General features: G+C 46.1%; 1 protein-coding gene across 1 annotated transcript in view; it reads left to right on the top strand.

The window, feature by feature from the left end:
* SCML4 (Scm polycomb group protein like 4) overlaps positions 1-22,781 on the top strand; it is a 69,569-nt gene that overhangs the window by 2,595 nt on the left and 44,193 nt on the right. The gene's annotated exons all lie outside the window — the stretch shown is intronic.

The following is a 22,781-nucleotide window of genomic DNA, read 5'->3' as shown; positions in this document are numbered from 1 at the left end:
TTGCTGCTGGGACATCGGCTGCCCTCTGTGGGGACAGGTCCATCCTCCTCATCCCTGGCCATGCTGGGACCTGCTGGCACCCTCACAGGCTCCCCCAGCACTCGGGTGTGGTGACCCAAAGCCCATAGTAGACAGCAGAAAAGGGATGAGTGAACCAGTTCCTCAGCCTCACCACATCTCACTGGGTTCTCACCTGAGGTACCCAGGGGCTGCTTTGCTGCTGCAGACTGAACTCACATCACTAAGGCTAGCCAATATTCCTAGCATTAGTTTGAAAACATCTGGGATACTTTAAACTAGAGATCAAGGCTTGAGTGGGGAAACCACACAAGCCTGGCACATAAATAAGGGTAAGGAAGACCTTCAGGAAATAGTCAGTGAGAATAAGATAGCAATGATTTCTGTTAAAAATGAAGTGAAGCAATAGGCTTACATTTGATAACACTGAAATCAGCAAAGCCCTCTTATGTTCAGAGGATGTTAGTTCACTTTTGTAAAGTATATTCAGTGGCATTATGAGAAAAAACAAAATCAACAATGAGGAAAATATACCCCAATTCCCTAAAATCCTGCCCTAGTTCTCTCCCTACAGCTTTAAAATGGTGCAAAGGAGGAGTCAGCTTTATTTACATAGAACACTCCCAGCTGAGCTCTCCAGCTGACCATTAAGAGCAGCTACAGTATTTAGCAGGTGACGGTCACCACCCAGCTCTCTGCAGTGAGAATGAACAATAATAGGTTTACTTATGCAAAGAAAACCTAGGCTCACCTTAGAGGAAATAAAAGAATTACGTGTATTAGTTCTGTTGTAACAAGTTGCCTCATGAGGAATTGGTTTTCTGTGCAAAGGAAGCAAAATTTTCTCTGTATTTTGCTGTATATTAAGAAAAGGATATAATTCTAAAACATGTGGGAATGCACACTGCTCTGCCAAATGGAATCATGATAAACGGGTGCATTAAAAGTACTGGATAAATTTGCTATTGACTAATAAAATTCGAAACAATTTATAATCTGAGCTAGCAACTTTGCACCGAATTTTTCTGTTGAGAACAGAGGAGCTGACAAAAGGAAGGGTGATGCGCAGTGAAGGGGAGGGTAAAATTTACTAATTAAAGATCTAAACTTCTGATATACTTATTTTTTAATAAAGCCTTATAAAGATGATGAAACTGTAAGTCGTTTGTTAAGATTGACTGCTCCCTTTAGGAACTAGTATAAATTTGGCCCAAATACAGAATTGCCCAGAGGGAGCCTGGATGTGTAATTATGTTCTGCTGAAGGATGAATAATTCCTCATGAACTGAACAGTTTGCTGTTGCCCTGCAGTTTATCCTGACCCTACGACCCCATCTTTAAAGGTGATTCTCACTGTACAGCAGAAATGGTGCTATAAATGTCAGCCTTTTGCTCTCTGCCTGTTTGAGTTTGTTGCTCTGTTCAGTTTGGGTGTGTGATGCAAAGGGTTTTTTTTCTGTCCCAGGTCAGCAGCGGGACCAGGAATATACCTCTGGTTTCCTGCTCCTCTTACCTAGCACGTGTGTGGATCTTGGCGTTCTCGGCATTGGCAATGTCAGACCAACAAAAGCTGCCCCAGGGGCCAGCTGTTGCTCTTTTTGCTTCCAGTGTTTATATACGTGGGGCTCCCAGGAGTATTGCCCAGCAGGTGTGACTGAAATGGAACATTTCAGGTTGTGCCCTAAATTGCTCTCTTGGTGCTTTGATTACCATACTCCTCACAGAGGGTCTGCTCCTGCCTGCATCATAGCACACATGGGCCCTGGGTGTCAGGCAGGAGGGAATGGGGCTGCACTTGGTGCAGGGCAGGGAATAGCCCAAGGTCTCACTTGGTGTGCAGGCAGCACTTGCCTTCCTGCCACCATGATGCAGCTCCTGGGTCCCAGCTAAAGCCACCTGCAGCCCTACCCCAGAAGCATACAAGCATTGATATGCTTTTCTCCACATCTGGAACTGGTGCCGCACAGAAAGTGGTGCCTAGTTCTGCGCACCAGCTCCCACCTTGACCCAGGGTGTTGGGGAGCAGCAGCAGTGCAGCTGCTGGACCTCTGCTGGTACCTGTGCTAGCCTTGCTTTCACAGGGAGAGCTGCAAAGCGTTAACCCTGCAGCACGTGCAGTGATAGGTGATTGCTCACAACATCCTCCATGATCTCAAGCAGCACAAGTCATTTATAAAAACTCAGCTGTATTTCTCTTTGACACATTCCTTGGGACATGACCATCATGTGTGTGTGCCTTTTCCTGAGGGACCGCATTTCAAGAGCTGCCCTACCTCTCTGTTGTGTTAAATACCTTTTTGTGATGCTCATCTCCATCCTTCCATGCTTCTGCTCGTGTGTCAATGGTATGAAGGGGGTACCACGAAGTGTAGTGTGTTTTACTTGGTGGGAAGTGCAGAGAGGGTATGCGATGCATTCTACTTTCACCCTGTCTTCCTGCAGGTGTCATGCACCTGAGGTTTCCATACAGAAGCTGTGAGTGCTTTTGCTTTCAAAACTGTTTTAGATTTAATGGGAGGTGAGGACACTCTGTCCCCACACCTCAAGCCTCACAGAGCAGATGCCTGAGAGCCAGTTTCCCCACAGCCAACAGGGCTACCAGCAGGCTGCAATGAGCATTTCCTACAAGGAAGGTCTTCTTAAAACAGCTCCCCAGAGGAAGATGCCACCCTGAGATGTCTCTGAGCTGATCAGGCTGGCTTGCGGGCAGCAGTCTGCAAGGGCTCTTGGTGGTGGTGTGTGTTAGCCCCCTGCCACTAGCAGGAGGAAGCTGCCATGTCCCTGTTAATGCAGAAGTCCTTGGTGACCAAAAAGCCTCTAAGCAGCATTTGTCTTCAATGGTTTCTTCCTGCCAGAGAGGACATCACAGACAAGTAAGTTTCTAACTCAAGACCTTCTCTTGTGATGGGACAGTACTTGGACAGAAGAGATTTTGAAAGAGGAAGTGCTCATAGAACAGGGGAAAGTGGAGCTCTGGAGTCTTAGCTGAGGACAAACCCATGGGGCAATATTAAGGACAGGGACTGTTTGGTATTTTTTGTCTCTGATATAGTTTTTGTTCGAGTCTGAGCTGCCACTGTGCCTGGCCATCCCACACTGTCCTGACAGGCAGCCAAGCAAGCACAGTGGTGGTGCTGGCTGCTCTGTCTCAGCTCACACCCGGCCCTGCAGGGACATGCCTGCCTGCCTTCCCTCACTGCTGTATCCTCATGCTTGGGCAGATGCACCAGCCCAGAGCTCACACAGGGGTGATGTAAAGACCTTAGGGGTTTGTTGGTGACTGCTATGGAAAAGCCCCACAGCATTCAATAATAATCGTCCCAGCAGACTTCTGTGAAGTCTAATGGTAGATAAGGCCTTTTGATATATGTACCTGCACATTCCCATGAGCATGTATATGCATAGGAATTGTCCTATGGAACTGTGCAGTAGAGACAGAATTCTTCCTTGTTTTCCATCTGAAAGAATCAACAAGTAAATCAGTGTTACCCAATTTATTACCACTAGGAATTAATGTCTTGTGGAAGATGCACCCTTTTGGCATGGCATCTTAAAAATCTTACACAGGTGGACTTCAGGAGGACTTCAGTCATACCCTTCCTGGTGCATTTTAAGATCTGTTTACCATAGACGGTGCCTTTCCTCTGCCTTGGAATAGCGCGGATGTGGTGAGGGCTCTTGTTTTGCAAATGCCTAGTGCAGCTTCTCAAGACAACATCCATGAGAAGAAATAGCACAAAAGGTCTCTGTCCCCTTTCTTGTGCCAGGTGCCTGGCATTTTGCTGCCAGGAAAAGAGGGCATTGCAGGGGGTGGCCCATCTTTTCAACGTGAGCATGTTCCCTAGAAGCAGCTTGGGCAGCTGCTGAGGAGGTGGGGAGAAAGCAAGCAGGGACAGTGCACTGCCCTGCTCTGTCCCTGAGGAATGTGAGGGACTCCAGTGCCATCAGCACAACAAACAGAGCTTCAGTGCGGATGTGTAGTAAACGCACACACAGAGGAAAAATTAATAGAGGAGAGGATGCCTTCAAGAAACTGTTTCTGATCGTTATTTATGTTTATGTGGAGACTCAGTACCCTTTCCCCTGCTGCCTCGAAAAAACGTTTATAGCATTTATCTCCTGATTTCATCTGGCAGCTTCCATCTATTTCCCTACAAACAATGAATGAGATGTGCCTAGTAACTGTCTCTTATGGCTCAGTAAATACTTGAATTTATTTGCATATTAAGTCGGCCACGTTGATATTGTGTTCGCTAAATGCAGCAACACGAAATACTACAGAGAGGAGGCTAGTCGGCCATTAATGTGCCAAGGATTTATGTGAATGACTCCCTTTAACATTAATGGAAGTTATCTACACAAATCACCTTCCAATGGGGGAATAGATCATAATGTATGTAAATACATATCACTCACCGCTCTTTAGTCATTCAAGAGGATGCTCAGCAACCAAAATACCGCTCTGGTGCTGACAATCAGTTTTCATTAAAATGTGGGAAGGGAGGGTGCTGCTCGTGTAGGGTGCTGTGTCACACCTGAGCTGGCACACACTTGGAGGTGCCTGCAGTCCCTCAGGCTTCAGTGGGACATGGGGGAGAAAATCTGCAAGCTATGGTGATGTGGAGCTGTGCTGTGCCTCAGAGGCGTGTTTTAATCTGAACTTGTTGCCCTTTCTTGTGGACCTCTGCTCCATGAGCTTGGGTGCATGCATTGCCCTGGGGCCAGGATGGGAAGCCTTTCTCTTGGCTTGTCAGTGGGAGCTGGAACTGGGGCTGGACTGCCAAATCAGTTACTGTCCCCTCAGCTGTCTTGGCTGTGGGAGAGCCGTGAGGTGATACAGATGCTGCCAGCCCTCTGACCACCCTGTCCTCCTTGCCAGCCTTCCCCACTCAGCCACAAAGCCCTGGGCAGTGCTGAGCATCTTCTTTGTCCTATTGGCCAGCAGAGACAGAAGCCAGGCAGGTGGACTACAAAAACCTGGCGGTAAGAGGGCAAGCTCTAAGGGCATCTTGATCCTTGCATGGACACATATGGCACTGCTGCTCTGCTGCTCAGGAGGCACCTCACAGGTCCCCTAGTCCACAGATATTTATCACTCGTAGCTTTTTCCTTGATTGTGTTTATTTGACATACATTAATGCATTATGTTTCTCATGCGATTGCCATAGTTGTATTAGGCCACTGAAGGTAAGCCTGTGCAAATATTTTTCCTTCTAAGAATGTGGACTTTTTGGGTGCTGATAAAAAAACCCCAGAAATCATAGCTCTGCTGTTCTTTACAGCTGACTAGATTAAAGAAAATTTTCTCTGAAACAAAAAATCAGGTGATTAATCTAATGGGATTGATCACAATGTCACTAATTCATCCTGCTTCCCACACAGTCACAGCTATCTTCAATCTCTGTCTGATTCTGGAGATGAGCTCATTACCTGGCACTACATCAGGCAGTCTCACATCCTCACCAGCCTGGTAGGGTACCTAGCATGCCTCACCCTGGACTCAGGGCTGAGCAACAAGGTTGTCCCAGAGCCATCTGGGAAAACCCACACCAGCAAAAATGCAATGTTGCTGCTGCAAGGTGCTTAGGTGCCAGGGTGTTTGCTCCGTGCAGCTCATCTGGGTGGTCACGTCTCACCCATGCGTGCATGGATGGGGTGACACATTCATGGACACAGGTTTGTGTGTTTGCTTCTCAGGAGCACGTCAGGGCACCCTGCAGCAGACATGAAGATGTGCTGGTGGCACATGCCAGTCCTCTGGGGTAGCTGGTTTTGAGCTGTGTAGTGTGGAGGAGACTCCTGGCAGAAACCTTCAACTTCAGAGACACTTTTATTAACAAGAATATTAGAGAGGGTAAAATCCTGCAATCTCAGGTGTTTCAGAACTTATATTAAATTTACTTGCCGTGGTTGATGCCTATGATTTCTAATTAAATGAGTTTATTAAACTGGGAGGCAATATTGCAAAAATCATGATTGATCTTTTATCCTTACCCATTATTTTCACACACTTAGCAGTGGTAAGTCTCTGTCAACAACAGGGACCGGCGCTGCGCTGGCAAAGAAACTCAATTACTTGTCTTGCTGAAAAGAAAGATCTCTTCAGGTGAGCTACCATTAACCTCCTGCCACAGCTTTTGTCTTTTCATCAGCTTAGATTGCATGGAGCAAGAGGGTTTGCCGAGAGAAGGGCTGATGTTTAGTGCTGGACTTGGCAGTGTTAGGTTAATGCCAGCGGTGATGTTCTTAAAGGTCTTCTCCAACCCAAACGATCCTATTATTCTATGATGCAGGTATTTATTTACTTGGGTAGGCAAGGGACTGCCCCATGCTGAGGAGGAAAGAGGGTGGTCTGGTGTGCAGTCTGGAGGGATGCACACAGGAACATCCTTCTCTGTGAAATGGGGAGAGCAGGACTGAGTGAAGCTTCTGGTGGGTGACTTATTCTAATGAATTTGTAAGCTGGGGAATTCTCCCAAGTTATTAATCTTTAGATCTGTTGATACAGAGGTCTCGTGCATAGGCACATATGGGAGGGGGTGATGAGCACACAGGAGCCCATTGTCCTGCCTGGGTGAAGGCTTCAGAGCAGGCAGGGAGTCAGGAGGGGAAAGGTGTGAGGCTCCAGGCCCATTCAAATGTTCTTGGGGACTTGGGGCACGGCTTGGTGAATGCTGCTGATAGCGAGCCCTGCAGGAGATTGCTCAGAGGGAAATGGTTCTCAGAGCCAAAGAAGGGGGGAGAGCTTGCCAGAACAGGTGAAAATTGCCATGAGTGCTCACCTGTGTGCTTTAGACACCACAGGAGCCCGTTTTCTCAAATATCAGTTGAGATTTCAGAAACACGTGATATATAGCTCCAGTGGCAACAGGGATGTGCTCGCTCCTGAGCTGTTCCTACCAATCAGTGCTAGCATGTGGGTACACATCTAACAGTGGGGGTACTCGTGTCTGGCACTTTAACAGATAAGTGACAATACAGAGGAACTAGAGCTGGAAACGATGGTCTTGCTGTGTGCTCAGCCTGTGTTCCAGGCTGCAACAGCAACCTTAATTACTGTTCCATTAAGAAGTGTTGCAGTCAGAGATATTTTGATGATTGTTGTTAGTAAGTCTGGGAGACAGGGTATTACATTTTTTAACGATTTTTGTTGTTTGGTTTTGCAACAGAGAGATAAATAGGATAAATGAATAAATAAAGTCAGCCTCTGAAAAGGTCACATTTGCCTACAACTGCAGTCAATGTGCTGATTTCTTATGCTAATTTTGGGACAGTGGAAAGTTTGCTGCTAAGGTCCTGTTGCCAGTGATTGCTAGAGAGGGTGGGCCAGGCTGGTCAACATAGGGGTTTTAAAGCATCAGGAAAGAAATGATGTGCTGGGAAGGCCAGGAGGGAGTGCTCCATAAGGGAAGACAAAATTAGAGGGAAGTGGAAGGAAATGAATAAGTAAACTCTGAAATTCCTCCAGATATTCAGGAGGCTCCATTTATCACACGCTGTGATGACCCTGTGCCACAGCCCCTCACAGGCTCCTTGCAAGCGTGGAAGATCTCTCTGAATGAAGTAGTTAAAATCATCTGCTCTCTGAGATGATAAAGGAGCTGAGAAAGCCTGGGAGAAAAGTAGGGTAAACTCCAAGTGGAGAAAATGGTTTCAGACAAAGAATTTGGGGCATAATGATGACATTGATGGTGTTGGATCCCATACAAATTACAAGGCAAGACAGTAAATCTCACTTTGGTCTTTAAGGTGCTGAGGGAGGAGTTTGCAGCATGGCACATCGCCTGTTCTACTGTGGGTATCTGAAACACACCTTATCCACTGGCATTTAGAGACTGCCTTGGATTTCTGGGAGATACAAGGAACATTTCAATCTGCCATTTTCCTTCCTTTAGAGTTTCACAGAAGTTTCATGAAGAGATACATACTAATTGTCTCAAACATCGCTCTGCTCCAAACAGCTTATAACCTGTCCCTGAATGATGTGGCCACACACACACACAAAAAAGGCCTACCACTTTCCAGTGTCCCCATCCCCTATGCAGGAGTAGCCAGGGTGAACTGTGGCCTGCAGATATTTTATCTTATAGTCACTACTTCTCGCTGGCAGAAGAAAGGGATTAAAAGACATTGTTGAACAATTTTGAGATGATTCTGCAAATGAGAGAGGTGCTGGGACATGGAGGTTCTTATGAAAGCTTCTGGGTTAGGGAGATCTGTGGGATGGGGGAGCAGAGCAGAGCAAACCCCCCTTCCTGACCGTGGCTCACAGGCACTCTGGCTGCTTCTCACTAAGCACCCGCTGTGTTCAGGTCTCCCTTCCCAGGGGAAAAGCAGATGCCACCAGTCATGACTGTGTGTGTCTTCTCTAGTGATTCACATCCTGGGAAAGTCCTCAGGCACTGAGTGGCTCCCAGAGCTCCCCTGCCACCGAGAGTGAAAACTTCTGTGTTAAATCAGAATATGGTGCAGTGCGTGGCTGCTGTCAGGCTCAGGCTGCTGTGTGCCTCAGCCTGCGCATGGTGACATTTCTTCCTTGGCAGCCCCAGGTATTTCCACAAAGCTGTGATGACTTGTCTTAGCTACTCAAATTGTTGTCCCAATTAGTTAGAAGAAACGTAGCCAGGAATGGAAGACATTGCCGTTCGCTGCTAGAAATCTCTTGCCAATTTTGTGATCCAGACATAGAAAATATGAAAATAATGACATCTCAAGAACCAGCGAACAATTCAATGTGCTGTGGAGGAAAAAACACACCGTATGCAGGGGTGAGTACACAACACGAGCTCTTCTCTGGCCCTACAAAGTACTGTTTGGAGGCTTAAGCTGGACTGCAACACTGTTTACGCCTTCTGCTAGTGCTCTGTTTCAATCTCACCAGTTAGCGCTGGAATTACACAAAAGCTTTCCGTTAGTTGCTCTTGGAGCTGGTTTGGAAGTGTGCCTTCTACTGACAGGCACTTGCAAGCACAAGCCGACTGAAAAGCCATTCAATGGGACCTTTCAGGGGGGTGTATTTTTTTAAAGAGCAGCGAAAACAGATATTTAATCAGTACAATTTTGCAAAATCTATTGCCCAAGATATGCAGAGGATGAAACACAAGCCAGCTGGAGCAGTTTTGTTCTGAGTATTAGGTTTCTAGGTGATGAAAACAGCGTTGTTGCCAAACGCACTGTAAAAGTCATCAAGAAAATGGGAAATGTTGGTTTGTTGGAGGGGGAGATGGATCAAAACAGCTCTGAAAAATGAAGGCTATATGTTTATTTAGAAAATGGATAACAGATATAATCAGACAGGGGCAAACTTTACCCTTGGGTGCTGCACGCTTAGTAAGCAGCCCGTTAGCAAAGCTTTGCTCCCCAGTCACAGTGAGTCACAACTTGCTAACTTGGCACGTGATGTTCCCACAATTCGTTCTCAGCACCAGGATGCTTTGCAGTTTCCCAGCATGTTTTATTCCAGATGTGACAGCTCTGCATTTTGAGAGGCACCTGCAGCCTCTCCCAAAAGCAGATCCAGCCTCCAGACAGACAGCAGGCTTACAAGTAGCCAGATCTCATCTTCCCAATGAAGAGTGTTCAGGATAAAGCCACAGCGGTGACATGAAACACCACCACCAGCCTCTGCCAGACTGCCCAGTGATCACTTAGGCACCAGAGTTTTCCTTCTGGAGTGGGAAGCAGTGGCAGTGGGGTGACTGTCTAGTTCCCTAGCAGTCCTGGGTAACACAGCAAGATCTAGCAAGTGATGCACATGTTTTTCTTGTTCCTGAACTTAATGATTAAATGAATATCCTTTTATTTATGCTGTCCAATTACAATATTAAAATGTGGTGTGAATATGTCTCCTGTGTGTGGAAGTGAAAGCTCTGAGCATCTTCAGAAGCTGTGGTCCCTGAAATCTGTGAAGACAGAAACATAAGAGCTACTCCAGTTTATGCCAGAAAAGATGAATCTTTTATAAGTATTATTTCTCAAAATCTAATATAAAAGTCTAGCTGGTCCCTAAGGAATAAGGATAACTTTATGTGAGAAATGTGTGAAATTCCTGCCCTCTGTCTAAGAAATTATATTTCCCTATTGACTTTTGTAATATCACTTCTTCAGATTTAGGGAGTTCATTTATTTCCTGGGACAGATATCTGTGGAAGGCATATCAGCTGGTGTGCACAATCCAGTTGTGTGTTGATGTTGGAGAGAAATCACCCTGCGGTCAGTGGCTGGCTATTACCGGTGAAAGGAGGCAGAGCATGGGCTTCATGGGAGCAGGGGGGCTGGACACGGCTGCTGAGTCCCACTGCTAGGATATCATTTGTGTGGGATAGGGGAAGTAGTGGACTGCTTGTTCAGCACACAGACTGCCTGAAGAACACATTTTAATGGGAAAGAGGGGTGTCCCACCTCTTTTTCCCAACAGGGCACGTTAGTCCTGATGATTTCATTCAGCAGACATAATTTGGCAAGGAAGGAAGCACAGAAGCTTTATCCCATATTGTGGGCTCAGGAAAGGTAGAGAATGATGGTGGTTGTACTCAGGACAGGCTGTCACTATGTTAGAAATGTACTTATTTGGAAAAGTAATTGAGGATGATAGTATGTAAGCCATAATGAAATGCCTAGAGTTGCACAGGAGGCAATAAATGCCAGCAGAAAACAACCAGGCCACCTCAAGCGGCTCATTATGACAATTTTCTCTTTTTCACTATATAGTTCACTCATATTTCTTATTAAACTGCTGGAGGTCCACTGAATCTGGGGAAGACAGGCAGTTTTTCAACTTGCTTTTTGTGCTAGTGACTCTTTCTGCTAATTCTACATGGTTTCAGGGTCTATTTCTATTTAGTCTCCTCCATCACCTCCACAAAAATGTGTACAAAATCCCTTCTCAACTTGTCTTGTCCCGAATGCACCCTAGAGGGATTCTGTGTGGTGAGAGAGCACATAGGATCTAGAAAAATGAGAAGTGTAGGGCTATTGCCTCTTCTCCCTGCCCATTTCCCACTGTCTGACTTGAATATATTGACCTGGGTATTGGGCACCTGCTTATTCTTCCTGCTATGTATAAATGTCAGATTCTTTGGCTATTTTTTTTTTTGCCCTACAGGAAGGGCCATGCATAGCTGGTTCAAAAAACACTGGAAGCAGTTCGGGAAAATTATCGAGATATTTGGATCCTTAGAATTATAGAATAGTTTGGGTTGGAAGAGACCTTTACAGGTCATGTAGTCCAACCCCCTCTGCAGTGAGCAGGAACATCTTCAACTAGCTCAGGTTGCTCAGAGCCCCATCCAACCTGACTTTGAATATTTCTGGGAATGGGGCATCCTTCTCTGAAGTGAGCTAGCAGATTTGTGGGGATTATCCATTTATGGCAGACACTAGTTGAAGATGTCCCATAAATCTAAACACTATAGAAAACTATAAGGAAAGGCAGGCAATTATAAAAGAAGAGGCCAGACTATTGCCAGATGAGCAAGAGGGAAAAAATACGAGTATCATGCAATTACAGACTCAGCTGGAAAACTCAAATGGCCATAATATAAATGTTTCTCATTTCACATTCATTTGTTCCAAATCTTTGCCTCTGAAAATTTAACAGAGAGCAGAAAGGATCTGTGGCTTATGGGTGATGAAAATATCTGGCTTCTGCGTGAGACATAGATGATGAGAAGAAAGCAACTGCATTCAAAAGAGAAGTTGGTGCTTTCTTTGCTGGTCAGAAGGCTGTAGATAAATAAAATTGCTTTGTGTGCCTGTAGTTCAAGGAAGGTTAGCTTGTTAACTGTGAAAATTCCCTGGTAACAAAGCTGATGGTAGAAGGGGACTTCTAGAAAGCAACCTGTAAATTACTCTGGCAAAGCATGTGATCAGAAACGTGGGCATCTCAACTAGCAATTGCTTGGCTTAATATGTGAAACAGGACCTGCTACAATACAAAGTCCAATTTAATTTCAGTTGCTGGTTCAGAATCACAGTCTCAGTTTTATAGGTTGAAGCCTATCAGAGCTATAAACATTCATGTATTTAAAGAGAGATTTGTTTCAGTGTCATCTAATTAATTAATAACAGATATCTTGGGCATCTTTGCATCTCCAGCAATCAGAGTCTGAGCTGAAGAAACTGAGGCTGGAGGATCTTGGTGTTGGAAATCACATCTGACAGTTCAGGAGGAAAAGAGCTATGTGCTCTACATTACAGTCACAGAATCATAGAATGATTTGGGTTGCAAGGGACCTTACAGCTTGTGTAGTTCCAACCCTCTGCCATGAGTAGGGACAGCTTCCACTAGAGCAGGTTGCTCCAAGCCCTGTTCAACCTGGCCTTGAACACTGCTTGATATGGGGCAGCCACAGCTTCTCTGGACAACCTGTTCTAGTGTCTCACCACCCTCATACTGAGGAATTTCTTCCTAATATCTAACCTAAATCTACCCTTTTTCACGTTATAGCCATTTCCCCTCATCCTATCATTTGCCCTTGTCCTACCAAAGAACAACAATGTCCTGGTCACTGGAAAAGTTGCTTGGTCCCAGAGACAGGGCCATGGCGAAGTGAGGACAGATCTTCAGCTGACTTGAGTCTGGAAAGGTAGCAGCCCTCCATTACACATCTCTTACACCCAGACGGATGCTGTTATGGGATGCAGGGTGCAATCAGCCTCCTGAGCAGGAGAGTAAGGGCTTGCAGAAGCAATGAGGGAGAGGATCTACCTCCTTTGGAAACTTTGCAGTCTGTCAGCACCGAGACAAGGACTCTCAGATGAGGTGTGGGTCATGAAGCGATGAAGGGCAGGTAGGCTGATAGCAAGGCTTGGCAAACGCAGATTGCAGTTCTGCAGGTGCAACTACTTGTGAAATAGACAGAAAACTGGAAATACTCAGCCTGTGGCCTCAGCTCTCCATCCTGCCTCTCCAAGCTCGCAGAGTGAGTTCAGCACAATTCCTGGACTGCTCCACCAGCAGCCTGTTACATTTTACCACCCTCAGAATTTCAGGACAGGGGTTTTTAAGAGGCTTTTTTTAGCACATTGAAATGGCACCTCTGCAGACCCAGATGCTGCGGCAGGAGGTCGCCGGGTAGTGAGGGGAGGGACTCAAGCTGTTTTGCTGTGACCTTGTCTTGCAAATAAACCACAGTCTGAATCAAAGACCTGCAAGAGGAACTCCATCCTCTCCCGCAGCTCTTCGAGGTGGGGGACTGAGTCCAGGCACTGTTTTTCTACTAGGTTTTTTGCAATACCAGAAGCAGTACTACTGGCTTTACATAAGAGAGAGAGAATGAAGGAGCTGCCTTTGTTTCATCCCTTTTTTTGTGCACATTTGGCTCAACCACCTCATCGGAACGACCCTTGACTCTCACGTGGCCTCATTGCATCCATTTTCCACATCTTCCCTTTGGTGCTCTGCCTGCGTTCACTCATTCTCTGTAAAGTTTCATTTTCTCAATTCTCCACCACAGGCTACTCGTCTGCAACAAAAACGTCAGGCCAAATGAAGAAAGGTAAGATCAGGAGGCGAGGCTGGCCTCCGCTGCTCCTGGGGGTCTCATTCTCACCAGGGTTTTCAAGTTCTTCTGGCTCATTAAGCAAACCTGAGTGAGAGGGGCCATGCAGCTAGTTCTCTACCTGCTGTCACCAGGGTGCTATCCTTCAAACGAACACCTCCTCAAGGACAGCACTGTCACTGCTGCCGAATTTAACTTCAGGAAAAAAAAATATCAGGCTGTAGGATGACACTGGGAACCATTTTTCCTTTCTTTTGCTCTCAGAAACAAGGAAAGGATCAGACACCATCAATACTTACTGGTCTGGATTTTGAAGAATCCTGTGCTATTTCCTACCAGCTCCCTGCTCTTTCATTAAAGCACCCAGCTGAGATAGGAGAAGAGGGCACAATCCAGCACTGGACACTTGCATGGTTCTCAGTCCTTTCCCACCCCAACACAGCCATGAAAAATACTAGTCACAGCTCTGCAGGGCCTGTTCTCATCAGCTAGAGAGCACGCCTGCTGCAGGACCCCTTCTGAAGGGGCTCTGCCTGTCACGAGCCTGAAGCAGCCAGCAAAACACCCGTGGTGGAAACACTGCTGGGTTTCTGGTGCACTGGGACACATTTGCTAGAGTAAAAATATGTCTTCTTGTTTGAACTCAGCTTGATTTGGATCCTCTGGCAAGTTGTTTAATGAAGTGCCATGCAATTGCTACTGCAGTGTGACCAGCACATCTTGCAGCTGGAGACAAGCAGGTGAAAAGAGCTGAAACTAGCTGCAAAGAGAGACGTGCTATTTCCCAAGATGCAAATAGCCGAGCAGCAGTGAGCCCGCCATGGCCAGAGTGGCTGCTGCACCTCCTTCACTACCTGTGAACTAGGGGATAAACTCAAATGCTAAGTTATTAAAAGAACCTGCATAGCTTTCTGAGCAGAGAAGAACACTGAGTTTTCTATAAATTTGTGCCCTGTAATCACTTGATTCTGGTGTCTGAGAGGGTGTCAGGTGTGGTAAGAGTTTTTCCCAGCATTGAAGCTTTTATATTCTGTCCTGTGCCCTCACTGTTTGATAAGACTATGGGAGCACAACTGGGGTCTCCTATCTCTCTCTGTTACACATTTCCATAATGCCTGCAAACCTTTGCACCCCTTGCTTTTGTGCCCCAGCAGGTCTGTTTGAAACAAGCCAGCGAGTCAAAAAGTCTTATGAGGAGTGAAGGAGAGCACAAGTTTGTGCATACATGAACTCATGCTCTGCAGGAAAGTAGACTAAAAAATGCACCATGTGTACATCACTCAGGCACAGAATGGTGGCACTGAAGGAAAACTTTCCCATTTTGCCCTCACTCCCATAGTCTCTCTGGCTGACACAATGGCTCCAGGGCAAGATAGGCAGAGTCTACACAGTGTTGGATGCTGGTATACGTGCTTTTGGATGCTGCTACTACTTTCAGTTCTATCAAGGAGAGTTAAATCTCTGCTGAGCTTCAGGGAGATACTGATAGATGGCTACAAGCTTTAACAGAAGATTAGAGCTCATTCATTAGAAATGTATGTTTTTACAGCCCAGAACAAAACCACATTCAGTCCTTCTTGTGTCTGCTCCACTGTGGCACTGCTCTATGTAAGGAAAACTCACAAATACTTTTCCTGAATACCTAAGGATCAGTCTCCTTGGGAGTAGCTGCAAGCAGAAGAAATGGTGTTTGGATTTTCTCTATCCTTTTCTAAACTGCTTGTGAGAATGTTTAAAACACAAGATAGCTGGCAAAATTCAACTACTTTAGGAACTAAGAGGGGAAACACATTATTTTGTCCAAATGGGAGGTGTTGAATTACTTTGCACATTTTATCTTGAGACTCAGCATGTGGTAGTGCTTGGGATATGGGTCACGGGAGCATGAGGAGCCTGGACCCTGCCATCAGCAGGCCTTGTCTGGAGCAACTTGCTTTCCATGTCCGGTTGTCTTCCTGCCTTCTGAAGGAGATGCTGTGGGACATGTGAAGACACTGAAAATGTAGGAATTTCCTCACTTGGGACCTCCCAGGGAGGCTGGGACAAGCCCAGGAATCTCAAGTCTTTCTCACCTGTGAAGCTTGAGTTTTTGCTTCCGAAAAGGCAATGCTTTCTTCTGCAATGCAATATGTTATTAACCAGAAATATCCTGAACACAGGATAAGACGGAACTGGCTGTTTGCAGGTGGGCATGAGACCAAGGGTCGGATTCACACAGGCATTGTAGATATCTAGAAATAAGCTCATTTTCCTGGGCTTATTTTATAAATATATATATAGGTTATATATATTTATATATAGGATATGATTAACCTCACCCTAACGCTGGATATAAAACAGACAAATCAAGCCCAGTTTTTAGAAATGGGATTAGTTCTGGATTAAGACACTCAAATATAGGTGTCTATAAGGAAGTGCCAAAGCTCTCAAGATCAACAGATTGCACTTGGTTAGTGAGCCCTACAGCCACAGTGCACACCACAGACTTTATCTACATCTGGCCAGCTGAATGACTGCACACCATCAGCCATATTCACTGAAACCACGGGAGGTCAGATATCTAGCACGCACAGAGGCACCTCTGTGTAAGGGTTTCAATGTAAGCATTTAGCTGTCTTAATCCATGATTGAATTGCTCCCTATAGCTAAGAGTGGTTGCCTTAAATAGTTTAGTGCCACCTTAGATGACCTGAGGTACCCAAGACATTTTGGCAGATGTGACACAGAAAGATCACATCTAAATTCACTGGAGGGCCTATACTGAGGTGATGGACAAACTGAGGTTTGAAATTAGGTGGGGTGAATCCCACTGTGGTTCCCACAGCTAGCAGAGTTATTTGTGTTGTTTGTTTCTTTAATGACTGGTTTTGGAATATGGGCCTTTCTACTTAGATCCTGTTGGCTTGGCAGTCTCAAGGGTTTTATGTAGAAATTCTATTCCTGGAGTCAAAATGGGCAAGAGAATCCCCCAGAGAAACAGCTGGTTCTCACTTCAATCCTTAAGGCAATAGGCAAGGAAATAGAAGACCTTTGCAAATCACTTCATGCCACAGTTGAAAATTATCCTGACCTTTTTTTGAGCAATGGTGAGATGGGTGCTTTCCACGCAATGTCATTAGGCAATCACATGCAGACATGCAGAGAATATTGGTTCAATGCTTTTATTAGCAAAAATTCCTACTGCCCGCTTCACTAAACACCTTTCACGTACTATGTGGTGCTGCTTTAGTATTCATGATGAAGAGATGTGTAATGCCTCATGTCCTTGATTACTACCAAAGAGGAGCACACGGGTATAAAGATTTGCTTCCAGATCAGGCAATGCTTTTCATATTGCTCACCTCCTCTGCAGGCCATCATCTCCGAGCGGTCACAGCCAAAAGGCTGCCTTGCTGTGCACAGAAAAGGAGGGGAAAATAGTCCTGCTACTGGCTGAAAAGCATTCCCTCCCTCCCATTTAATAATATATATTCCCCCGTGCCTTAGTTTCTCTTCATAAGCTGCCAGTACCTCTTTATCAGCTGGAGTAGGAAGTGGACAGGCAGCTGCATGGTACTTAGTTGCCATCTAGGGATATATACCATGACAACCCTCAGAGCGTGCTTTCCTGAAGGAAAGACAGACAAGACTACAAGGAGTCTGTATCTTTTCACATAGGCTGTTGGGTACGTAGATCTGGTAAACATGAAGCTCAGCAGGAGTCAAGAGTTGGATGCAGGGCTGCAAGTTCTGGCAGGGACTCCTAAATCAGAGTCCTTCTGCAGCTGGGACCAGTGGCTGTACTGGAAGCAAAGGGCATTCTCCTTCACCTGCTGTGAAATGGGCACATTTTCTACATGACTGCACTTTTGCACCTTCCTTTGGCTTAAGGCATGAATAGCTTGTTCCTTCCCTACGTGTCACCCCTGTGCCAGTCCAGGCGCAGGTTTTCATGAGACCTGGTGTAAAGTATGTTTAAATGATCATCCTCTGGAATTACTGATATAAAATTTAATGTGATATTTTTACCTTCAGCCCTTGCAGTTACTGGAGCGCAGGTTAAAAGCTGCATTTATTGCAGGCATTTACTTTTATTAACAACGGATCTTTGCAGTCCATCAAAAATACTCAGTTTAGGAGGAAATGTACTGTAGCTCCCTATGCTATCAGCTATAATTACCAGCACGGTAAGCTGTGTTGCTAATCATACAGCACATAACCAAAACATGATGAAGGGCAAGCACAGTGCAAAGCACAGGCTGTTAAAAACATCTTACAGGTTGCCAGCAGTGGTTTAGGGCATGTTTTAATCCCCACCCCGGCATTCCCTGGGGCAGACTGCTGTGCAGAGGGTGCTCCTCAGGATCCTCTGAAGTCACAGAATCTCTGCTGCCCAGAAGGGGCAAGACTTCACCCTTCCTGCAGTGCTGACCTGGGTGTCAGGGTGGGGAGACGTTTCCCTGCTGTCTCCTTTTTGGGATTTGATGGGGAAATATGGAAAGCAGGGTTGGAAATTAAATGCCCTGATGACATTTTTTGAGAGACAAGTAAGGAAAGGTTACCCTGTGCCTAGACCTGCATTAAGTGATGAAAGTCCATAAATGTAAAGCAGTTTCCTGCTGTTATTTTTAAACTAAGAATAGGAAAGTGGTAGACCCAGGTCAGACTGAAGCTCCACCACTCTCAGTTGTTCAAAGCTTCGGCCTTAGGAAAAGTACAAGGACAGGGCAAACGTACACTGACTTCCCTCCCAGTACTCTCTCGGGCTATCTGTACAACTGTCATTTCCTGAACTGAGGCAGTGACTCTGTTAGTAGCCTGTTATTTGCTTCCTTGAATTTGCCCTTAAGTTGCATCACATTCTCTTAACTTTCCTTGAAGCCACTAAACTTTCCAGCTGCTGAGCTGTGGGTCAAGCCCAGACTGTGGCAGCATTCAGAGCTGCCCCAGGGAAGTCACAGAATCATAGAACAGTTAGGGCTGGAAAGGACCTTAAGATCATCAAGTTCCAACTCCCCTGCCATGGGTAGGGCAACACACACTAGACTATGTCATCCGAGACTCTGTCCAACCTGGCCTTGAACACTGCCAGGGGTGGAGCATTCACAGTATCCTTGGGCAACCCATTCCAGTGCCTTACCACCCTCACAGTAAAGCATTTCTTCCTTATATCTGTCTCCACGCAGCCTTCTCTTCTCCAGGCTGAAGAGCCCCAACTTTCTCAGCCTATCTTCATACAGGAGGTGCTCCAGCCTCCCGATCATCCTCGTGGCCCTCCTCTGGACTTCCTCCAACAGCTCCATGCCTTTCTTAATGCTGAGGACACCAGAACTGTACACAGTTGTCCTGGGTTCAACAGTGGCAGTCATTTTTCTCCTTCTTAGTAGCTGGTGCAGTGCTGTGATTTTGACTTTCGGCCTGGGAACAGCGCTGAATAACACCAATGTTTTTAATAGTTGCTAAGTCATGTTTACTCTGACCAAGGACTTTGTGAGTCTCATGCTCTGCCAGGGAGGAGGGGAAGCCAGGAAGAAGCAGAGACAGGACACCCGATCCAAACTAGCCAAAGAGGTATTCCATACCACAGCATGTCATGCCCAGGATATAAAACTGGGGGCAGTTACCCGGAAGGGCTAGACCACTGCCGGGATCGGGCTGGTATCGGTCGGCGGGTACTGAGCAGTTGTATTCTCTTCCCTTGTTATTTCCCTTATCATTATTATTACTGGTGGTAGCAGCAGTGGTTTGTGTTATACCTTAGTTACTGGCCTGCTCTTATCTCAACCTGTAGGAGTTATATTCTTTTGATTTTCCTCCCCATCCCTCTGGGAGCAGGGGGAGGAAGGGAGGGGAAGTGAGGGAGCAGCTGCGTGGCTAGGCTTAAACCATGACAACAGTATTCCAAGTAAGGTCTCACAAGAGCAGAGTAGAGAGACAGGATCACCTCCTTTGACCTGCTGGTCATTCTCCTTTTGATGCAGCCCAGGATACAGTTGGTTTTCTGGGCTGCAAGCACACACTGCTGGCTCATGTTCATTTTCTCATTGACCAGCACCCCCAAGTCCTTCTCCGCAGGGCTGCTCTGAATCTCTTCTCTGCCCAGCCTGTAGCTGTGCCTGGGATTGCTCTGACCCAGGTGTAGGACTTTGCACTTGGCATGGTTAAACTTCATGAGGTTGGCATCAGCCCACCTGACAAGCGTGTCAAGGTCCCTCTGGATGGCATTCCTTCCCTCCAGCATCAACCGAACCACACAGCTTGGTGTCATTGGCAAACTTGCTGAGGGCGCACTTAATCCCACTGCTGATGTCACCAACAAGACAGTGTTGAACAAGACTGGTCCCAACACTGATCCCTGATGGACACCACTCGTTACTGGTCTCCAGCTGGACATTGAGCCATTGACCACAGCTCTTTGCATGCAGCCATCCAGTCAGTTCTTTATCCACTGAGTGGTCCATCTATCAAATTGATGTCTCTCCAATTTAGAGACAAGGATGTCATGTGGGACAGTGTCGAATGCTTTGCGCAAGTCCAGGTAGATGACATCAACTGCTCTACCCCTGTCCATCAGTTCCGTAGTTCTAAGAGGCCACCAAATCTGTTGCTGTCCCTCCTGACACTGCCCCTGTGAGTCCTTGCTCTCCTCAGAGGAGCTGCTAGCTCCTGGGCAAGGTCTGGCAAGGGCTCAAGGCTCCCTCGGTGGCTCTTGCTGCTCAGAACTGAGGGTCGTGCACGTGGGGTCTCCCCTCACTCATGGGATGAAGGCTCCTCTCTGGAGCCACTCACTTTGGCAAATGACAAGTCCTTTCCAGGTGACACCTGATGCTGTTGAGGGGCAGTCAGACAAGCTCTGGTGTCCCTTTGGCCTCTCCAGCCAACTTGTAATTTGTCTGAGTGTTTTCCCAGCCTGCCAAGAGCTTTCTCCTGTCTGTAAGAGGAGGTTGTACTATCACTCTCCACCATTAGACAGAGGCAATGTTTGCTCGTCTGCTGCCTTCCCTCGCTGCGGGGGAGCACATTTGTTTTTCAGGGTCTGCAGCAGCATAACACAGCCACCAAAGATGCTCTCCATTTCTCCATTTCCCTTAGCATGCAAGATATCAAGTCACAGTTTGGCTTGTAATTAAGTGTAATAACAACAGCTTGTCTACTTCAGTTGACTTCTTGTCTTTGCTGAGTCAATTCAAATACAGTACACTGAGATCATTTTGGGCACAGTCTGGTTGAATCTGGTATGTCAGCAAATGTGGCAAGTAGTTTTAAGAGGTTTTGCTAAAGCACAAGTGTAGGGACCAGAAAGTGAGGACAAAAAAAAGTGTTTGCTAATATTTAGTTTGTTTTCTGACCACCACGTGTTAAGACTTCACCAGTTGCAAAAGAAAGCAACACTTCAGTCGAAGAAGTGCTCTAGGTTAGCAGCCCTTTTGATTCAGGAGCTGTTAACTCTCAGAGTTTGAGGTGCCACCAGCTACGTTTACCATCAGTACAATAAAAGCAATGCAGTGTGGTGTTCAGGGCAGGTTCATATCCTCTGTCTCACAGTCTCATGGCCACCAGTGGTCCCACCACCGCTCTTCCACAAGCAGGGAGCAAACCTGTGCTGGGATTGTCTTCCTTGGCCTCTACCCAGCTCCTCTGCAAAAGTTTGTGTTGCCAGGCTTTGTTTAAAGCACACCAAAATGCAAAGCCTGAAGCAGTGGGCTGTCATAGTTGGGGGTTGTGCCAATTCCAGTGTAATCCTTGCATTTCCCTTCCCTGCTGAACTCCCTGCCTGCAGCCAGCCTGTAATATAATGTCCTGGGGATGTTTTGTTTTGGGAGATGGAAGAGACATGCAGGGTGTCCCTCAGAAAGCACTATGGGGAGGAAAACGCACACTGCTGAAGACAGAAAGAAAGCAGTGATGATCAGAATAGACAGAGCCTTTCCATTTGACTCCTGCTGTGTCAAGCCTGATGATTTTAACCCTGAATGTATACCCTCAGCCAGATGAGATTTTTATTTGATAAATATCAGAGCCCTCAGGTGGCTCCTGAACTGGCTGAGCATGTCTGGAGAGTGCAACTATAGTGGCCATGGACAATAGGGTAGACTAGACACCGCAGGTTTGCTCCAGTCTGATGTTAGACATTCAGTGTTTGCATGAGAGTTGTGGGCAGCTGATGCTGGGTTATGGGTAAAACCAGAGAAGTGAGATGCTTGTTAGTCATGCTTACGAAGTTTTACCTAGGCAAAACATGCTTGCCTTTGGAGCAGAAAAGCCCCCAGCTGCAAACACTTGTCACCAGAGGCACTTATCAAGTGTTACCCTTCCCACTATGTGGGTGAGAAATGCCAATTTCTTTCCCAGCAATGTCATCTCTGATTAGTCTGATCACACTGGATTCTGAAATAGTGAGATTTGAAGAGAAATTTGTAGATTTTATAGTTTGTCAACTTTGTAAAAAAATGTAGGCTGTTTGCAGTAATAAACAAACCTCTACTTGGTTAATGTTTTTTTTGAGCTTAGAGGACGCTCTTTGGCCACATCTTTAAGTTTTTCTCTGAAGCTGAGAGGGCTATAAGTCTGCTCTGTAAAAACAGAGAGTCTTCCATTATCACTGGCCTGAGGGAGCATGAAATTGAAAATGTCAGCCATTGCAAGGCTAATCATAAAAGCATGAGGATTGCTTAGACCCTTATGTCTAACAATGTATGCAGGCAGGACTGGGGTTGGTATTCTGCCCACGTGCAGGAAAGCAGATGCCTGGATGAACCAACATTTGAAAATGTATTTCTGCAGGTTGGGGTTTTTATTAATTGGCCTTTGTTAGCATGTGACCCTTGCCAGAAACTGTGAAGAATGCTGTATATTCCCTTGGTACTCTCTGTATGGTTGCATATATGTTTTCTTTATTAAAACCTGGTCAGAGGAAAATGGACCAGATTCCACTCCATTACCCCTGCTCAACTTTGTCAGCTGCGTGGAGTTGTAGTGAAATAACAGCTTTTGATGGAATACATCCAAAAGCTCACTACTAACATGCGTGGTAACAGCTGTTATAAAATCGCAGGGAGTAAGCGTTTGGCAATTCTCCTCTAACATGGCTAACTTGTGCCGGCAGCCTTTTGGTCCAGTTCAGCCACTCTACTTAGGGCTGCTGCATATGAAACAGATGGAAGTCTTTGCTATCAGTAGCACTTCTGAGGTGAGGAAGGATTTGCAGAACCACAGAATTAGGGGAAAAAATCAGGTTGACAGGAATCTCAGGAGGTCATCTACTTGAAACCCGCTCTGAAA

Source organism: Neopsephotus bourkii, unplaced genomic scaffold (assembly GCF_033783945.1).
Source record: "Neopsephotus bourkii isolate Nb327-2 ecotype Australia unplaced genomic scaffold, CSIRO-AGI_Nbou_v1 NB_1358, whole genome shotgun sequence".
NCBI lineage: Eukaryota > Metazoa > Chordata > Aves > Psittaciformes > Psittacidae > Neopsephotus > Neopsephotus bourkii.
The sequence above is the reverse complement of the archived record's forward strand: the minus strand, read 5'-3'. Positions and strand labels throughout refer to the sequence as shown.